The sequence below is a fragment of the Heptranchias perlo genome, unplaced genomic scaffold (genome assembly GCF_035084215.1).
Source record: "Heptranchias perlo isolate sHepPer1 unplaced genomic scaffold, sHepPer1.hap1 HAP1_SCAFFOLD_50, whole genome shotgun sequence".
In the NCBI taxonomy this organism is placed as follows: domain Eukaryota; kingdom Metazoa; phylum Chordata; class Chondrichthyes; order Hexanchiformes; family Hexanchidae; genus Heptranchias; species Heptranchias perlo.
In genome coordinates, this window is record NW_027139516.1 from 7,876,716 (window position 1) to 7,889,832 (window position 13,117).

Genomic DNA, 13,117 nt, shown 5'->3' on the forward strand with positions numbered 1-13,117 from the left:
GAGGAACCACTTCGACCACAAGGCCGTCAGACAGTGGAACGTTCTGGGGGTCCTGCAGGAAAAGGAGAAGGTGGATCCAATCGGGCAGTTCCCCGACCAGACGGTCTATGCCAACATGCAACAGGATATGGGCTGGATTGTGGTGAGAAGAGCGCTCCCAGTGCAGTCCTTCCAACATGCACGGAATCTCAGCACCACTGCGAGCTGCCGTCAAGTCTGCAACGGGGATGACACCGTTGTCCGTCTCCTGGTGGACTGGACCTTCATGCAGAATGTGTGGAGAGAGATGCGTTGGTCTCTGTCCCAGTTCATCCCCAACAACTCGGTAACACAGGACGCTGTGCTCTACGGGCAGTTTCCCAGAAGGCACACCGACATAGATATCAACTGCTGCTGGAAGACAATCAAATCTGTGAAGGAGGCTCTTTGGTCAACCCAAAACCTACTGGTCTTCCAGCTGAAGGAGCTGACAACGACCGAGTGTTGCCGACTGGCAAACTCCAAGGTCCAAGGATAGGTGCTGCAGGATGCACTGAGGCGCGGTGCGGCCAGCACAAAGGCTCGATGTGGAAAGGATACTGTGTGAAACCATCCCACCTTTTATTATACAGAATGTATTGTGAGATATGTACTGTGTTTTCTATTGAAGTAATGGGATCATAGTGTGTGCTATCTGTTTTGTATTGTTTTGAATTGAAATTGCGACTTTTACACTGAACTGTATGTATACTTAAATTTTATGAAATAAAGTATATTTTGAAAATAAAAAGAATTGATGCACAAAGGCACTCCTCTGAGCAGCGAGAGACCTGTCCGACTGACTGAAAGAAGTCTTTTTTTGCCTGAAAATTTGTGCGGTTTGACGTGTTGTTGCATAAAGGCGCTCCCTGCTGGTGAGCAGTGGCAAATGTTCGAGCAAAACAGCTTTCAGGTTTGAGAAAGGAAAAGCGCCAACATTTGAAGCAGTAAGCAGTCTGTCACGTTAAGAAAGCGGCCTTGAGCTCAATTCTGCTTACTCCAAAAGCACATTCGTTATTTTGAGCCAGAATTAAACCAACGATTTAAGAGTGATTTTGCTTCCAAGTTTTCATTTCTACAAGTTTTCCGCACTGCCAGCTGAGCTATCGAAGGGAAGCAGCAAAGGTCCCTCTCTTTGGTGATTGTTCACCATGCGCCTTTTAACACTCCCCGACTCGTGGAATGGCGTGGGCATGACCGAGACTGACTCGGTACCTGCTCATACCGCAGCGCTGTGGGAGTGTGAGCTCCGAATTACTCTCCACACCCTGGGACAGTGGAACAATGGGTAACGTGTCTGACCAAAATTCAGAAGATTGTTGCTTCGATTTCCATCTGGATGGAGAGTTTTTGCAAACTGCCGAATAGTTTATGATTTTACACCTTGCAAACTGCCTGGAGTTTTATGCATCAAGTGCATTCTTTGCGCAGCAGGCAGCGCGTCAGTTTCATAATCTGAAGGTCCTAAGTTCAATCCTCAGAGAAAGCATTATTAAGCTTTTTTTTTCCATCTTTGCTCAAGACCAAAATCAAGAATTGTTGCTTCTTGCAGCACACCAAATGGTTTGCTGCCACTTGACCTCTCTGTACCGTAGCACGCAGTGAAGCTTAAGAAGTACATGGACCATGGGCTCGCTGAAACCTGACGCCACGTTTGTTTCTGGACAATTGACCCAAGTCAAAAGGTGAGTGGAGAATGCAACAATCGAACCTGCTATCTCTCACATGCTCAGCTAGCACTCGACTAATCAGAGAAAGGTTACAGCATGGAAGGAGGCCATTCGGCCCATCGAGACCACACCAGCTCTCTGCAAGAGCAATCCAGATCGTCCCACTGCACCGTCCCATCGTTTTACCTGATGTCATCTTTGGTGCTTTTGCCAATCACATTAAATCTATGTCCTCTGGTCCTTCACCCTTCTGCAAATGGGAACGATTTCTCTCAATATACTCTGTCTAAACCCTTCATGGTTTTGAAAATCTCTATCAAATCTCCAGCATCTCCAGTCTATCAACGTAACTAAAGTCCTTCGTCCCTGGAATCATTCTTGTAAATCGCTTCTGCACCCACTTTAACGCCTTCATATCTTTCCTAAAGTGCGGCGCCGAGAAGTGGACATAATACTCCAGTTGTGGCTGAACCAGTGTTTTCTAAAGGTTCATCATGACTTCCATACTTTAGTACTCTATGCCTCTATTTATAAAGCGCAGGATCCCGTATGGTTTTTTAACCGCTTTCTCAACCAGCCCTGCCACTTTCAATGATATGTGCACATATACACCCAGATCTCTCTGTTCCTGTATCACTGTTAGAATTGTGCCCTCTTGTTTATATTGCCTCTCCTCGTTCTTCCTACCGAAATGCATCAATTCTCATTTTTCTTCGTTAAGTGTCATTTGCCATGTGTCCGCCCATGCAACCAGTCTGTATTTTTCTCTTGAAGTCTATCACGATCCTCATCACTGTTCATCACCCTTCCACGTTTGGTGTCATCTGCAAATTTTGAAGTTGTGTCCTGTGCGCCCCAGTCCAAGTCATTAATATATATGAAGAAAAACAGTGGTCACAGCACCGACCCCTGGGGAACACCACTGTCCACCTCCCTCCAGTCCGAAAAACAACCGTTCACCACTACTCTGTTTCCTGTCCCTTTGCCGATTCTGTATCCATGTTGCTACTGCCCCCTTTATTCAATGTCCTTCACAGTAGTTGTTTTGCACTCGCCTCCAAGCAGCTCCACGATCAGCAGAGAAATCTCGCCTTGGGTTGGCCCCCTCCCTGACGATAATCAATACTTTGCTCCAATCGGTGGTATCGAGCATCAGCGAGTGAGCAACAGCAGAACGGGAAGCCACAGTAATCGTGAATGATGCTGAGAAGAGCCCGAGCCTGCGGAAGGTAGATGAGATCTCAGGAAAGGAACAGCAGCCCCGAGCTTGAGGGAGCAGCGAGAGCCCTGTCTGTCTGATCGAAGACATTTTTGCCTGAAAGCGGTTTGAAGTGTTGTTGCTCAAAGGCACTCCCTGCTGGTGAGCAGAGGCAAATGCTCGAACAAAACAGCCGTGTTCTGACAGGCACAGAAAGCTTGAAGGTTTGACAAAGGAAAAGTGCTCTCCTGTGCCTCAGCGCCAACATGTTAAGCCGTAGGCTGCCTGTAAAGTTAAGAGAATGGCCTTGAGCTACTTACTCCAAAAGCACGTTTATTACTTGGAACCAGCAAACTTTGATCTGTTAATTGTACTATAGTTCTCCGCTCTACAAGCTGAGCGATCGAAAGGAAGCAGCTCATGTCTCTCTCTTTGGTGATTGTTCACCGTGCACCTTTTGACACTTCCAGACTCCCGGAATCGCGTGGGCATGACCGAGACTGACTCGGTAACTGCGCATTCTCCAGCGTTGTAGAAGTGTGAGTTACTGCATGCTTTTTGAAAACTGGGCCAGTGAAGCAATGGATAACGTGTGGAGGCTCGATTCCCGTTTGATTCGAAAGTTTCTGCGAAATTGTTTCATTACAAAACATACATTACTGCATACAATTTAAGAATACACAGAGTTAAAACTAAATTTCACAATTTCGAAGCAATACAGTACAATACAGATCGTATCTCACGGTATGAACCGTCCAGTTAAAGGGGCCTCATGCTGTGATCTCACGGTGTGAACCGTCCAGTTCAGGGAGCCTCATCCTGTGATCTCATGCTGTAAACCGTCCAGTTAAAGGGGCCTCACCTTGTGATCTCACGGTGCGATCCATCCAGTTAAAGGGGCCTCAAAGATTATCTTTCGCTCCAGAGTCCGCTCCGTGGAGCAGGACGAGAAGTGCTCGCGCTTCTTCTTCCAGAAGCTGCTCAGGGAGACTTCTGTGATCAGCAGCCTGAAGAAGGAAGAGGGCTCGGTGACGTCTTCACAGACCAACATACTGAGTCCACCCCACCTTGTAATTTGCTAATTTACCTCGTGCTCATGCTTTAATATTGCATTTTTTTGATAAAGATTCGAAAGTTATTTGATAAACTTGAGTAATGAAGGAGGAGAGACAGAAAGCGATAGAGAAACAACAACAGAGCAATAAACAGGTGGAGGGAGAAACAGATATAGAGAGATAGGGAGATAAAGGTGGATGGATAGATAGCTTTACAAATAGATAGATGGATAGAGAGATCGATAGATAGATGGATAGAGAGATATGTAGATAGAAAGATAGATAGATAGGTAGAGAGATAGATGGATTGATGGATAGACGGATATAGAGATATATAGATAGACGGATAGTGAGATAGATGAATAGATAGATAGATAGATAGATAGATAGATAGAAAAATACATTTAAAGCAGTGGAGAGACAACGATACATACGAATCGGTCGAAGGAGATTTATATTGATTTTTAATAAGGTGAAAATAACAATGGATATAGTTGAAAGAGATAAAGAAACATAAAAATAGTAGAAAGAGAGCACGATAGACAGATTTATAATTCGAGAAAGAGTTAGAGATTGGCAGCAGTAGCAATGGAGAAGTGGAGTAAGTTGGAACATTGGGGGCGGGGGGCGGGGAGTGGGTGCAGGAATAGTCCGTCTTTTTGTGATAGTTTAATTGAAATGTATTGAATCAATTGAAGATCAATTAGCAATCGGCAGCTACAAATTGCCCGGTACAAACTCAAATACCCCTCGCCACAATAAAGCTATGCTGGTAAACAAACAACTCTATTTAAACCCAAAACTGAAATGCAACAAATCAGCAAAGGTTACTTGAAAGGCATCTGGTGATGAGCTTCAGGCGAAATGGACTGGGAATGTTGTACTGAATTAGGCCGACCATGGAAGGCCCAGCGGTGATATTACGTACCACGTGTTTCTCTGCTCAAATGTTGAGAAAAGACTCGAAATTAAATGAATACAACGGGACTTTCTCCTGCAGCTTACTATCCTCTTAACAGAACCGCCACCTGTCAAGGTCAACCTGCTTGTCCTGTTCGGATTTTGACATTTCAGTTAATGATTAGTTTTGAGGTACTGTATTCGTTTGAGGTGCTGGATTAGTTTGAGGAACACGATTAGTTTGAGGTGCTGTATTTGTTTCAGGTACTGTATTAATTCGAGATACTGTATTAGCTTGAGGTACTGTATTAGTTTGAGGTACTGTATTAGTTTGAGGTACTGTATTTGTTTGAGGTACTGTATTTGTTTGAGGTACTATATTAATTCGAGGTACAGTATTAATTTGAGGTGTTGCGTTAGTTTGAGGTGCTGTATTAGTTTAATATGCCGTACTAATTTGAGGTACTATATTAGTTTGAGGTACTGTATTAGCTTTTGGTGATGTATCAGTTTGAGGTGCTGTATCAGTTTGAGGTGCTGTATTAGTTTGAGGTGCTGTATCAGTTTGAGGTGCTCTATTAGTTTGAGGTGCTGTATTAGTTGAAGTTCTTTATTAGTTTGAGATACTGTATTAGATTGAGATGCTGTATTAGTTTGAGGTATTATATTAGTTTCAGGTTCTGTATCAGTTTGAGGTACTGCATTAGCTTAAGGTGTTGTATTTGTTTGAGGTACTGTATTAGTTTGAGGTACTTTATTAGTTTCAGATGATGTATTAGCTTGAGATATTATAGTAGTTTCAGATTCTCTATCCGTTTGAGGTACTGTATTAGTTTGAGATACTGTTTTAGTTTGAGAAGCTCCATCACTTTGAGGTGTTATATTAGTTTGGGGTATCTGGATTGTAAGGAAAGATTTATTCTTTATATTAAAGTAATATTAACCTTTAGCTTTTGCCTCTTAAATAAGGAAGTAGAAATCTCTGTTGGGAGAATGACACTACAATCATAAGACAGATTTGCTTCATTCTATATGCATGCATATGTTTAATATAGAGACGAGTAGCTTCTGAAGTCCAGAAACTCTTGGATTGCAGCTGATATCATTATACTAATAAGTTTATTTATCCTTTTGATATAAACAATTCTCTGACAATCATAACAAGGCCTTTAAATCATTCAGAGCTGGTGTGTATGTGTGTCAGACAGCATTGTGTGCTATTCGTCTTACCAGCTTCACAGGGAAGCAGGAGAGGTGTTACATCTGTATGATTGCGACGTATCATTCCAAGCTGACTCAGCTGGAAAGGGCTGTACTGGTGAGAGATAAACACCATTCTGCTCTCTGGTCAATGGGCAAGGCCATATGTTTTAACGAACAAGTTCAAAAGTTATCGTTATAATTAATGCCTAAAGCAGAACACCTGGCTGTGCGGAAGGAGCCTGTTTGCACCACAAGGCGACATCTAGTGGAGGAGTGTAGTTCGGTGATGAGGGAAGTGATAATCTGATAACAGAGAAAATGCTGGAAACCCTCAGCAGGTCAGGCAGCATCTGTGGGGAGAGAAACAGAGTTAATGTTTCAGGTCAATGACCTTTCCTCAGAACCAAGCTGGGCAGTTGTGTTCGTCAATGGTATGAAACAGAGGAATTGTTTCATTCATGTGGGTGATTTGGGTACTTTTCTCTCTGTGGAAGTTCAAGATCAAAAGTGAAATAAAGGCTTTTCTGGGATTTGAACCCGTGACCTTTTACAGATTTGTATGCATAACCCCAAAGCAAGAATCATACCGCTAGACCAAGGAGCCCACTGATAACAACCAGTGCACTCAAGAGCCAGTCATTGTAAACCCCTTTTTGGTGGCTATCCTTGATAAGCAATTATGAGGACAGGTTGCATAGAATCATAGAATCATAGAAGTTACAACATGGAAACAGGCCCTTCGGCCCAACATGTCCATGTCGCCCAGTTTATACCACTAAGCTAGTCCCAATTGCCTGCACTTGGCCCATATCCCTCTATACCCATCTTACCCATGTAACTGTCCAAATGCTTTTTAAAAGACAAAATTGTACCCGCCTCTACTACTGCCTCTGGCAGCTCGTTCCAGACACTCACCACCCTTTGAGTGAAAAAATTGCCCCTCTGGACCCTTTTGTATCTCTCCCCTCTCACCTTAAATCTATGCCCCCTCGTTATAGACTCCCCTACCTTTGGGAAAAGATTTTGACTATCGACCTTATCTATGCCCCTCATTATTTTATAGACTTCTATAAGATCACCCCTTAACCTCCTACTCTCCAGGGAAAAAAGTCCCAGTCTGTCTAACCTCTCACTGTAAGTCAAACCATCATGTCCCGGTAGCATCCTAGTAAATCTTTTCTGCACTCTTTCTAGTTTAATAATATCCTTTCTATAATAGTGTGACCAGAACTGTACACAGTACTCCAAGTGTGGCCTCACCAATGCCCTGTACAACTTCAACAAGACATCCCAACTCCTGCATTCAATGTTCTGACCAATGAAACCAAGCATGCTGAATGCCTTCTTCACCACCCTATCCACCTGTGACTCCACTTTCAAGGAGCTATGAATCTGTACTCCTAGATCTCTTTGTTCTATAACTCTCCCCAACGCCCTACCATTAACGGAGTAGGTCCTGGCCTGATTCGATCTACCAAAATGCATCACCTCACATTTCTCTAAATTAAACTCCATCTGCCATTCATCGGCCCACTGGCCCAATTTATCAAGATCCCGTTGCAATCCTAGATAACCTTCTTCACTGTCCACAATGCCACCAATCTTGGTGTCATCTGCAAACTTACTAACCATGCCTCCTAAATTCTCATCCAAATCATTAATATAAATAACAAATAACAGCGGACCCAGCATAGACTGGACTTGCATTCCCTTCAGAATATAATATTAAGAGGTGATCTAATTGAGGTGTTTAAGATGATTAAAGGATTTGAGAGGGCAGATCGAGACTATTTCCTCTGGTCGGGAGAGTCCGGAACAAGGGGGTGTCAACTTAAAATTAGAGCTAGGCCGTTCAGGGGTGATGTCAGGAAGCACTTCTTCACACAAAGGGGAGTGGGAATCGGGAACACTCTCCCACAAAAGTCTGTTGAGGCTGGGGATCAATTGAACATTTCAAAACTGGGATTGATAGATTTTGGGGCTAATTCGGGAGTTTAATGAATTTGACATTTTTTCCCTGTGACTTGTATAGTTTCGATCGATGAAATGTTCGTGAAGAGAGTCAGCAGTTCATGTTTTCCCGAGACACTTCCTTCAGACCTGAGACCGAAAAGTTACACGCAGAAAGTCCCCGATTTGCCCTCGGAGGGAAGCATTTTGGAGGGACTTGCTCCCCATCAACCTCCAGGGTCGAGTTTCTTCAAGCGTGAAAGGGGCTACAAACCTTTTTAAATTTAACAGCGGCTGCACCAGATTCCTGGTATAATAAGCACTAAACATTTTTAAGCAGACTCCTAAAATACAGTATGTAAAACGGGAAGGGATAAAAGTTCATAACATGCAAAGCACAAAGATTTATAAACGTTTTAATTGTCACTTGGCAAACAAGTTAGCATTTCCTTCAGTGTGCAACAGAACGTATTAATGGTGATTAAAAAAAACATTAAATGTCTCACAGACTTGAATTATTTTTGTGCAATGAACTGTTCCCAACCACAAGGGAACACTGCATCAATCATATATATTTAAGTATATAATAAGTATATAAACATACACAATGGATGTTATTTGTTAACCTCGTGGCGCAACGATAGCGCATCTAACTACCAGATCAAAAAGCTGCGTTTCAAAGTCACTATTATTCTGCGGTGTCAGGGAGGGAAGCGTCATTTAAAAAATAAACTACTGGTAGCGGTGAGCAAGTTAAGGCACAGCAGGTGTTGGGACAAGTGAGTGAACCGTCTTAGTTCAGTTGGTTGGTGCTTAAACACCCGGGTGCTTGATTCTGACACATTGATGGGCCCGAGGGAATTTTACAAGTGATCTTCATTGCTCCCTGTCATTGATAATTGACATGAAATGTTAATCTGGCAAAGCCGGCGAACAAAATATTAAACAAGCGAAACAAATACTGAGCAAAATTAATTGCAATGTTTGGGGGGAAGTGCAGCTGAAAAGCAGAAGATCTGAATGGAATGATCAATGATTGAGCGGAATACATTGCTCGACTTGTTACTCGATTGCCTTCCACACCATGGAATTCAGGAGAACCTGTTTCATGGTTTGCACTGAACCCTTGCAACAACAGGCAAGGAAGTAGCAGTTTCCTCAGGCTTGGCGAGCTCAGTCGGGAGAGGCATTCACCTCACGACCGTGGGTGCGAGTTGCAACTTTTACGCTGCACTCATGAGCGGACCCCAGCGCTCCATTTTCGCTGAAATGGAGAATTTCTCCACCACCTTTTTCTTGATATCATAATTGCTGGTGGTGCGAGTGAAAACGGCCCTCCGCTTCACTGTGAGTGCAAGTGACAAGTCTGTAGATGCCGCGTGGCGTCCAATGAATGTCAAAACTTTAAAAGAAGAGTTAGCGATTCATGTACACCAACCTCGCTGGTGGGCAAGAGATTTATTTTTGTCAGAGGTTCCAGCCTTGCCTTCATCTCTTGCCCTTTGCGAAGCACTTGTTCCGGTTTAAATTTACAAACTGGGTGAGTTGGTGATCGGGGGGACTGCAGGAGACTCAGCGGCCCCGGGTGAGACACAGAAAAATCCGCCCAAGCCCTGTCCCAATGTACGTTTGTGGAAGTAAACACGGGAGGGGACGGTGTGACGCTCCAGTCAAACCCCTGTCCGGGAACGCCTCGATTTTAAAATTCTCATCGTTTCTTTCAAATCCCACCATGGCCCTCGCCCCCTCGCTATCTCTGTAACCGGCTGCAGCCCTACAACCCATCGAGATCATATGGCTACAAGAGCAGGTCAGAGGCTGGGTATGCTGCGGCGAATGACTCACCTCCTGACTCCCCAAAGCCTTTCCACCATCTACAAGGCACAACTCATGAGTGTGATGGAATACTCTCCACTTGCCTGGATGAGTGCAGCTCCAACAACACTCAAGAAGCTCGACACCATCCAAGACAAAGCAGCCCGCTTGATCAGCACCATATCCACCAGCCTAAACATTCACTCCCTTTACCACTGGCGCACTGTGGCTGCAGTGTGCACCATCCACAGGATGCACTGCAGCTGCAGCAACTCGATAAGGCTTCTTCGACAGCACCTCCCAAACACGCGACCTCAACCACCTAGAAGGAAAAGGGCAGCAGGTACATGGGAACAACACCACCTGCACGTTCCCCTCCAAATCACACACCATCCAGACTTGGAAATATATCGGCCGTTCCTTCATCGTCGCTGGGTCAAAATCCTGGAACTCCCAACTTAACAGCATTGTGGGAGAACCGTCACCACACGGACTGCAGCAGTTCAAGAAGGCGGCTCACCACCACCTTCTCAAGGGCAATTAGGGATGGGCAATAAATGCTTGCCTTACCAGCGACGCCCATATCCCATGAACGAATTAAAAAAATCTCTGTGCTCCTCCAATTCTGGCCTCTTGCGCATCCCCGATTTTAATCGCTCCACCATTAGCGGCTGTGCCTTCAGCTGCCTCGGCCCTAAGCTCTGGAATTCCATCCTTAAACCTCTCCGCCTCTCTCTCCTTTAACCTTAAAACCTACCTCTTCGACTAAGCTTTTGGTCACCTGTCCCAATATCTCCATCTGTGGCTTAGTGTCAAGTTTTGTTTAATAACGCTCCTGTGAAGCACCTTGTGACGTTATACGACGTTAAAGGCGCTATATGAATGCAGGTTGTGTCCTCTGGTTATCGACCCTGCTGCCAATGGAAACAGCTTCTCCACATCCATTCTATCAAAATCCCCTCATAAATTTCAACACCTCTATTAAATTTCCCCTTAACCTTTTTTTCCTCTAATGAGAACAACCCCAGCTTTTCCAGTCTCTCCACATAACCCATCCCTGGACACGATCCAAGGCGGAGGGTTGCAACCAGGTTTGCAAATTATTTCCATCGGGAGCTGGACAAATCGAAAGGAACCGAAATTACAAACAGCTTTGTGAATCTGCTGATACGCTTTGGGAAACGGAATTGGAGGCGAAGGAAGGACTGACCATACAGGCAGACAAGACGCAGCTGAGTCGGCATGTCCCCCTGGAACAGGTACTCTGATGTTGTGGGTGAAATTTAGAGGTCGGAGCCATTTAAAGCGCTCCCAGTTACTGCAGATCAGGGATCAAAACCTGACATCAGCGTCCGGACGCTCAGAATGATTTTTCTTTATTTGTTCATGGGATGTGGGCGTCGCTGGCGAGGCCAGCATTTATTGCCCATCCCTAATTGCCCTTGAGAAGGTGGTGGTGAGCCGTCTCCTTGAACCGCTGCAGTCAGTGTGGTGAAGGTTCTCCCACAGTGCGACTGAGTAACACACAAAGCACCGGTGGGCGCGCCGGTTGCAGGAGAGCTGGTTGGCGGTGATATCGATGCTGTGAGTGAGACCAGACCGTTTCCATGTTTCCACAAACAATGTCCCATCCTTTATTTCTGGGAAAGTAACACTGATCGTGGTCAATTGCATTTCTGTGGCTGCAACATGTAACTTTGGCTCGGTGACACGCTGCTTTAGTGTATCTTGCAAGAAAAAGAACCGCACGGTCTCTGTGGCGCAATCGGTCAGCGCGTTCGGTTATTAACCGAAATGTTGGTAGTTCGAGCCCACTCAGAGACGAAAATTGCATCTTTCTTTCCCACTTTAGGATTCATTGCCTCATTCTGGAAGCCCTCAAGCCGGTGTCAGGTTTTAATTCCTGATTTCCAGTAGCTGGGAGCACTTTAAATGGCTCCGATCTCCGAAACTCTTTTCAAGTTTTCTGATGTGTGATTTGGCTGCAAGAAAACACTCTGTGAACAATGTCATCTGAGCATGCCTGATTCGCCATAATTTACACTGCCGTCGGATATCAGGCACATGAAAAAAAAACAGTGAAATGTTTGTGTGGGCGCGATGCTCTGGGATTCCCTGCCTGACCATCGCCACCGATCCTTCTCTGCAGCCTTCCGAAATACAGCGCAGGAAATGTATCCCTGTGAAATGAGCTCCTGGACAGTAATACGGAAATTAGTTTGGCTGAGGGGGTTCTGTCCCGAACACGGAGTATCAGGTGTTAGGTTTCCGGAGTGTAGTGGTTATCATGTTCACATAACACGCGAGAAGTCCCCGGTCCAAAACCGGCGAAGAACATTTTGACACGTAGCTCCCATTAACAATGAGTAAATATTTAATGATTCACACAGCTGATTCAATGTGAACAAAGTCCATATCTCCCAGCCCTGTTGTTGCAGTCCGCTGGGAGCAGGCGATTGAAGCGAGGGTGATATTGGGGGTGAAGGCTGCTTCCAATACTGTCTCACACCCGGTGGGACCTGGCGGAGATTTGATAAGCCCTATCTATTCAACCAATAAATGAAACGGTGTTTGAGAAACATTCATATGCACAATAACATCCAGGACCCTGTCTTCAGAGTGCGTGGCGCAAAGGTCTGACTCCAGATCAAAAGGCTGCGTGTTCGAAAAAAGACGCGAAAAGCAGAGACATGATTTGTTTTCAACACGGCTGGTGAAATGGCCGGACTATCATAAATTAGGGGTCGCCTTTGAAACACTTAAAGGAGACTACCTAAAAATCACTTGGTGCAAATTTAAAATCACGGTTGCTATTCATTTCGGTCTGAAAGAAATAACAATAAACGCGTCAGTCAGCGCCAGCGGTGAGATGGTGTCGATCTTGTTTGCTGCGAAGTTCACCGCTGGGCTAAAACTGACGATGTCCAATGGACGCGAGTCCACTCAATGTGAAGGATGAGCTCATAACCAACAGGTCCCGTCAACGTCAAACACCTCCTTTCTTGTTCAATCGAGGGAGCAGAGGCGAGTACATCATCAGACGCCAGCAACTTTAAGAAATGGATCAGATAAAGGCACAAATGCAAGTTCCAAATCTTTTCAATGCAAAGTTATTTCACTTTATTTAAAGTGCCGTGAGGCTGAAAACGGGTCCCAGATGATTGGCGTTCACTCGTGACTTGTTTTCCAGTGTTTGTCCATCAGGTTTGCAATTCAATTTGTATTGGATATTGAAGATATTTCAGGATGATTGCACAACATACCATGTGTAAAGCAACCATCTTGATAACTTCAATCATCACACACTC

At 44.8% G+C, this 13,117-nt stretch overlaps 1 non-coding gene across 1 annotated transcript; it reads left to right on the top strand.

Moving 5' to 3' along the window:
• Positions 1–11,559: 11,559 nt before the first annotated feature.
• On the top strand, positions 11,560–11,633 carry trnan-auu (transfer RNA asparagine (anticodon AUU)). Its single transcript has one exon. It is a non-coding gene; the product is annotated as a tRNA-Asn (tRNA).
• Positions 11,634–13,117: the final 1,484 nt, after the last annotated feature.